Source organism: Chrysochloris asiatica, unplaced genomic scaffold, assembly GCF_000296735.1.
Source record: "Chrysochloris asiatica unplaced genomic scaffold, ChrAsi1.0 scaffold00048, whole genome shotgun sequence".
Classification (NCBI taxonomy): domain Eukaryota; kingdom Metazoa; phylum Chordata; class Mammalia; order Afrosoricida; family Chrysochloridae; genus Chrysochloris; species Chrysochloris asiatica.
The window spans coordinates 2171418-2179617 of record NW_006408566.1 but is presented as its reverse complement, the minus strand read 5'-3'; the positions used below and the strand labels follow the sequence as shown (position 1 = coordinate 2179617).

At 39.3% G+C, this 8200-nt stretch overlaps 1 pseudogene; it reads left to right on the top strand.

Annotated features, from left to right (window-relative positions):
• Positions 1–584: 584 nt before the first annotated feature.
• Positions 585–4531, top strand: LOC102828783 (annotated as a pseudogene).
• The last annotated feature ends 3669 nt before the right edge of the window (positions 4532–8200 follow it).

Here is an 8200-nt window from a genome sequence, read left to right as displayed (position 1 = left end):
TCTCTGTGTTGATTGACTATTATAAAAACAACTAATTTGCATCATTTTAAATGACAGCACTGAAGCCTAAATTATTTTTACAATTTAAAACTTATCCCATGAAATTTTCATGGTAGTGCTCATTGATATTTCAGTGGTATCATTTTCTCTTTCATGCGATAGACAGGTTTAGTTCTCAGCTAATATTCCTCATACATAGTCACCATTTGTCTGTCAGTGGTAGTTTACAGGCTGCTATGGTTCTGAACCAGAAGTGGTGTGGCATGACCAGTTAATGCACTGGATTGCAAGTTTGTTGTGAACCACTAGGTTGGCGGTTCAAACTCACCAGCTGCTTCTCCGGAACCCTAATACAGAGTAGCTATAAGTTGGAACCAACTTAATGGCATTTAACAACAACAATAGTGCTGAACAGGTTTCAGGAGAACTTTCACACTAAGACTGCTTAGGAAGAAAAACTTGTCTATCTACTTCTGAAAACCAGCCAATGAAAATCCTATGGGGTTCACAATGTTCCAATCCCAACCAAACATGGGATTCTGGGGATAATACAAGACCATCCACTTGATGTTCATGGGTTCACCATGACTGGTAAGTAGACTCCATGACAGGTAACAATAAGTAAAACACTAGTAAGTAAGTGCATTATTACAGTCCTGTTCTTTTAGGCATAATATTGTATCATAAAGGAAAAAAAAAAGAGAGAGAGAGAGATTTAAAAGAGTTGGATCATGGTAAAATTGTTTATTTAGCAGGTTGTCTAAAACATCTCACATATGAGAGAGAGTAATTTCCAATTACTAAATAAGCTTTTATGGTCCAGGCCACATGGAGATCTAATTGAAGATGGGAGAAAGATCACAGAACTAGGAACAAAATGAAAACAAATGTTCAGGTAGGCAATATATTCTCAGGAAACTCATTTATTCCTTCAGCAAATATTTATTAAACTCATTCTGTCAAAAAAACACTGTACTGGATGTCCCTGATGCTTGGCAGCCCCAGTCTACTCCTGATGGTGAAGTATTCTGGGAAAAATTTTTACATCAGAGTCTGGAAGATCAGGGATTAATTTTTCTTTCCACTTCTTTTTGGTGGATAAGGAGCCCCAGTTGCACAATGGTTAAGAGTTTGGCTAGTAACTGAAAGGCTGGAAGTTCAAATCTACCGAGCCATTCAAGTAATATTTAGATATCTGTTCCCATAAATATTATAGCCAAGAAAACCCTATGAGGCAGTTCTATTGTGTCATATGGGTTTACAATGAGTCTAAATTGACTATACAACAATTGTGAGTAAATTAATCTGCCTGAGACTGTTCCCTCTCTGCTCAATAGAAGTAACAACAAATCCATTGCGAGTTCATAAGAATTCATTGAGATACTGTCCACAAATCACCTGAAGAATGTCTGAGCCATAATGCAACAGATCTTAGATATTTTCTGTGTTATAAAGGGTCTAACAGTAGATATTTACATGATGATAAGGAGCTCTGGTGTGGCTCTATAAGGTAAACACAGGACTGCTAACCAGAAAGTTGGAAGTTAAAAATCCATTAGTCACTTGGAAACCCTAAACAGAGTTGTTATGAGTTGGAACCTACTCAATAGCACTTAAGAACAACAAAATTCCCTTTCTGTTTATTTCTCCTCTACCAGATAATAAATTTCATAGGTGATTAAAGATTACAGCTCTGTAAATCAATCAATGAGGAAATTTTTTAAAAAGTATGCAAATTAATCAAATAAAGCTAGAATCTCATGAGCGGTACTTAAATAGTAGTTTATGTAAAGATGTGTGATGACTCATTGATTTTTGTTTAAAATTATTTTACTATTAAATATACTTCATGTTTGGAGAGTTTAAAAGCATGTAATTAAATTTCAAGAATATCAATTAAAGGAATTATTAGAAACCCACTACCCAAGTAAAGAGAGGGCATACCCAGTGTTTTAGAAACTCCTTCCTCAAGAGGAACCACTTGCTATGGATTGAATTGTATCTCCACAAAATAAGCATTAATTTGGCTAGACCATTCTTAATATTATGTAATTATCCTCCACTTTGTGATTGAATGTGAATGTCTTGTGTGTTGCAAATCCTAACCACTATGATTAATGAAACAGGATTTGTGGCACTTAGGTGAATGGGCAAGATAAAATCTAAAAGATTAGGTTGCATTTGAGTCATTACCTTTTGAGATATAAAAGAGATTAAGCAAGCAAGTAGATATCAGAGGGACCTACTACCTCCAAGAAAGAAGAACTCAAGGAATGTCCTTGAGACTATGGGTCACACCACTATGAACTCCCTAAAACCAGAGAAAAATTGATATCAAGTGACATGGAGATCTCAAAGGTATGCCAAGCCCACATATGTGAAAGGAGACAATGATATTTCTCCAGAGCGGACAAAGAGAATAAACCTTCCCCTAGAGTCAGCATTCTGAATTCAGACTTCTAGCTTCCTAAACTGGAAAAGAAAAAATTGTTATGTTTCTGTTATAGAAGCACTTGATAACTAAGACACCACCCTACTGATTTTTGTGCTCATTAGCTTCTTGTATAATTTCATAATTTTTGCCACATATATAGATAACACAAGACTGATAAAAAATGAAATTTACAACCTTCAGTATGGATTACACCTAAACATTAAAAAGTCCTCACAATTGGAACAATAAGCAACATCATAATTAACAAAGAAAACACCAAGAAAGTACTCAATTTAATTGTACTTTGTTGTTGTTGTTAGGTGCCATCAAATCAGTACCAACTTATAGCGACCTCCTGGACCAGCCTCACCATTGTTGCCACGCTTGAGCCCATTGATGCTGCTACTTTGCTAATCCATTTGGATGGGGGTCTTCCTTTTTTTCTCTGACCCTACCAAACATTATATCCTTCTCCAGTGACTGCTCCCTCCTGAAAATACGTCCAAAGTATGAGAGATGAAGTTTGGCCATCCTGGCCTCCAAGGAGCACTCTGATTGCATTTCTTCCGACACAGATCTGTTGATTCTTTTGGCAGCCCATGGCACTTTCAATATTTTCCTCCAATATCATAACTCAAAGGCATCAATTCTTCTATGGTCTTCCTTATTCACTGTCCAGCTTTCAAATGCATATGATGTTATTGAAAATACCATGGCTTGGGTCAGGCGCATCTCAGTCCTCAAGCTGACATCTTTGCTCTTCAACATTTTAAAAAGGTCCTGTGCAGAATATTTGCTTAATACAAAGCATCCTTTGATTTCTTGACTGCTGCTTCACTTCCATGAGTGTTGATAGTTGATCCTAGAAGAATGAAGTCCTTGACAACTTCAATATTTTCTCCGTTGATAAGAATGTTGTTTTTTGGTCCAGTGGTGATTATTTTTGTTTCTTTAAATTGAGATGTAATCCACACTGAAGGCTGTGCTCTTTGATCTTCATCAGTAAATATTTTAAGTGTCCTTCACCTTCAGCAAGCAAGATTGTATCATCTGCATAGTGCCAGTTATTAAAGAGTCTTCTGTCACGGGTCACCCTGCTGGTATTTAAAATACCGGTGGCATAGTTTCTGGAATCACAGCAACTCACAAACCACCATAGTTTGACAAGCTGACAAACGAGTGGTGGTAATTTACTTTTCTTCTCCTTCTTCTTCTTCCCGTTTTTCTCACCAGGTACTTTGCATTTAGGAAGAGTTAATTTCACGACTGGTCAGAGATCTATCTGGTGCTACCCGCCAAGCTCTAGGACCTGTTGCAGGTGAACGACCTCATCACAGGCGGCGGGAGACAAATTGGGCGCCAGCTAGTTTGCAGAGCGCAGTGCAATAAATACCGTCCTTTGGGGTCAGACTGAGAAATGCCTGAAGGAGATGGCAGAGGAGATTCGGCATATCGGCACATAATGCCACTACTTCATCTGTGATGTGAGCAACCAGGAGGAGGTATAGGCAAAGCTCTCTGGGAGAAGGTGGGTGACATTATTATCCTGGTGAACAATGCTGCTGTGGTCCAAGGGAAGAGTTTGACTGACAGTGACGATGATGCCCTCCTAAAGTCCCAGCACATCATCACCCTGGGCCAGTTCTGGACCACCAAGGCCTTCTTGCCTCTCATGCTGGAGCTGCAGAATGGCCACATCATGGGCCTAAATTCCGTGCCGGCGCTGTCGGTCATCCCCCACGCCATTGACTACTGCACCTCCAAAGCCTCTGCCTTCACCTTCATGGAGATCCTGACCCTGGGCTGTTGGACTGTCCAGGCGTCAGTGCCACCACCGTGCTACCCTTCCACATCAACACCTAGATATTCCAGGGCATGAGGGTCAGGTTTCCCAACATCTTCCCATCACTGAAACCAGAGATGGTGGCCCCGAGGACAGTGGAAGCTGTACAGCTCAATCAGGCCCTCCTCTTGTTGCTGTGGACAATGCATGCCCTCATCATCTTGAAAAGCATACTCTCCCAGGCTGCCCTGGAGGAGAGCCACAGATTCTCAGGAACCTACATCTGCATGAACACTTTTAAAGGACAAACATAGAGGCACGTTAAAGCAATGCATTGGAGGAACCAGAGACTGAGGGTCCACCGCACCTGGGCAACTGCCCGCAGATCTGTCCCTCGACACACTTCTGCTGGGTGGCCAGGACTGTGCCTGCCCAGAGGGAGAACCCAGCTGTTCCTCGGCCAGCCTCAGGACCTTTGCACAAGCGTTATTCTGAGACTTGTGTGGAGGCCAGCAGCTTCCCGGACACTTTTGTACATTTCTAATTCAGTGAAGTTTATTGTTCAATTGCTTCTCAAGTCTAAACAGCCTTGGTAGTGTGCATAGACTTCTTTCAGGAAGGTGTTGTCCCTGGAGGTCTCTCCTGCATCTCTACAATCCACTTATCCTTCAGCTTGAGCAGACAAGCTGAACGGCAGGAACGATAAATAAAGAGTGTTGGCTTTGATGAAAAAAAAAAAATTAATTGTACTTGGATCCTCAATAAATGTCCATTGAACTAACAGTTGAGAAACCAAACTATATATTGCACTGGACAAATCTGCTGCAAAATACTTTTTTAAGTACCTATAGAAAGAAAAGACATCATTTAGAGTGTTAAGATGTACCTGATCTAAGCCATGATAGCTTCAGTTGCCTCATATGCATTAAAAAATTATACAAACAATAAGAAATTGATGGACTTGGATAATAGTGTTGGCAGAGAATATACCATGGATTGCCAAAAAACCAAACAAATCTTTCTTGGAAGAAATACAAACAGATGCTCCTCAAATCGAGGAATATACTTTATCTCACTTACTTTGCATATGTTACCAAAGGTTCCAATCCCTGGTGAAGGATATCATGCTTAGTAAAGTAGATAATCAAAGTAAAAGAGGAAGGCCTTTAATAACATTGATGGACACAGTGACTTCAACAATTGGCTCTAACATAGAAACAATTGTGAGAATGGTGTAGGATCAAGCAGAATTTTGTTCTGTTGTACAGTTACTATAATTCAGAACCAAACAAAGGGCACCTACCAACAACTACATTGTTGTTGTTGTTAGGTGCCATCTAGTTGGTACCAACTTATAGCAACCCTATGCACCTCAGAATGAAACACTGCCCAATCCTGGGCCAACCTCACTATTGTTGCCACACTTGAGTCCATCAATGCTGCCACCTGGCCAATCCATCTCGTTGGGAGTCTTCCTATTTTTCTATGACCCTCCACCATACCAAACATGATATTCTTATCCAGCGACTGGTCCCTCCTGACAATATGTCTGAAGTATGAGAGACAAAGTTTGGCCATCCTGGCCACCACTCGTCTTGTCAGTTTGTCATACTGTGGTGGCTTATGAGTTGCTGTGATTCTGAAAGCTATGCCACTGGTATTTTAAATACCAGCAGGGTCAACATGGTAGACAGGTTTCAGATGAGCTTCCAGATGAAGACAGACTAAGAAGAAGGAGTGACGAACTATTTCCGAGTATTTAGTCACTGAATACCTTAAGAATGTCAGAGAAACAACTACATAGGCAATTTATCCATCCCTCAGTTCAGTTTGTTGTCCCATAATGGCTTGCACGTTACTAGGAAGCTGGAAAGTATGCTACTAGTAATTCAAGAACTAGCAAGATTGCCCATAGTGGACAGTTTCACCTGATCTTCCAAACAATAGGAAGATACAACTTTCAGGGATCTACGTCTAAAAGTTCGTCAATTAAAACCTATGAATCATAACAGAATATTATCCAATATATTGTTATTGTTGAGTGTCATAAGTCAGTTCCTGCTCATAGTGACCCTTTATAGAGTTTCCAGGGAGCAGCTGGTGGGTTTGACATGCCAACCTTGTGGGGCAAACTGACCTTGCAGTCTAGTGCTTATCCTACAGTACCACACCAGGACTGGAATATGAGCTCCCTGTACTGGAGACCAACAATGACCTCTACATGCCAGCAGTCATGAAAATGGTAGAACCAGGCAACGTTTTTTTTCTGGCACATGGGATTGTCATCATTTGTAGACGAATCCATGGCAACTGCAACTAACAACAACAACAACAAAGAACAAATAATGTGTTAACTATTTTTAAAAATTTAATTATTTAATCATATTGTGATACTTCTATGACATATTTACCCTAACATTATGTTTTAGGAAATTTGATGAATACAATTTATACTTGGAGTTCTGGTGTGGTACTGCAGGATGAGTGCTGAATTGTAAGATTGGTTTAAACTGCAAGGTTAGCCATTCAAACCCACCAGCCACTCCTTAGAAACCCTATACAGGGCCACTATGAGTCAGACCCAATTCAATGGCACTTAACAGCAACAAATTTTTTGTTGTAGGTTATTCATTTTCACTATTGTACATTATTATACTTTATTAATCTAGTAATTTTTTTTTCTTCATCCTACAATTGATAAACATTTTAATTAACTTTTTTTCTATCACAAACATTTGTTGTTGTTAAGTGTATTGGAGTTGGTTCTGACTCATAGCAACCTATATAGGATTTTCAAGGAGCAACTGTTGGGTTTGAACCACTGACTTTGTGGTTAGTAGTCCAGCATTTATCCTATGGTGCCACACCAGGACTCCATTGCAAGCACTTGTTGTTGTTGTTGTTAAGTGCCGTAGAGTCGGTTTCAACCCATAGCTACCCTGAATAGGGTTTCTGAGGCTGTACATCTTTATGGGAGCAGATCGCCTCATCTTTCTCTTGCGGAGCAGCTGGTAGTTTCGAACTGTTGGCCTTCTGGTTCGCAGCCTGATTCGTAACCACTACACTATCAGAGCTCCTTATTGCAAACACTACTCCTGTATACACTGTCTTCTACACGAGTACAGGACTTCCCTAACATATATGTGTAGGAGTAAAGTTATGGCTTTTCAGCTTCACTCCATATTGAGAAACTCTCTTTTAAAGTGTTTATACTAATTTTAACACAATTAACATGGATGGTTGTTTCAATACTCCACATTCTTACCAACACTTGCTGCTATTGAAATCTCATTGTGCACTTTTGGAACTACTAATGAGTTTGAGCATATTTTCATTTATTCAGAGTTCACTCCTGTATCACTACTTTGAAATGCCTGTTTGTGTTGTGTATCCAAATTTAATTGGTTGTCTCTTTTTTCTTCCAGAATGATTGCTACAATAATAAAATGAAATGCATAGAGAACAATGCATTAAAGGCATTAGTGAACTGAAATGGACTAATTTTGGTCATTTTGAATCATACAATCCTGTGGTTTATTATTCCAAAATAAAAGAAAGAGGAATGGTGTATCGTGCATTTCTGAAAAGAGCATTTCAAGATCTATCAGGAAGGACAGTGCTGTCTGTGATAAGATAATGTCCACCTACAAGGAAGGTCACAGTTAATATCACTATTGTTCAAATTTATCCACCAACCACTAAAGCAAGTGATGATGAAATTGAAGAATGCTACAGACTTCTTTAGCCTGAAATTGATCATATATGCAGTAAAGATGCTTTGATAATACTGGTGATTGGACTGTGAAAATTGGAAACAAAGGAAAGATCAGTAGTTGGAAAATATAGTCTTGGTGATAGAAAAGCTTTTGGAGATAGCATAACAGAATTTTACAAGAACAATGACTTTCTCATTGCAAATAACTTTTTTCAACAACATAAAACGGATTGTACACCTGAACCTCAACAGATGGAATACAAAGAAT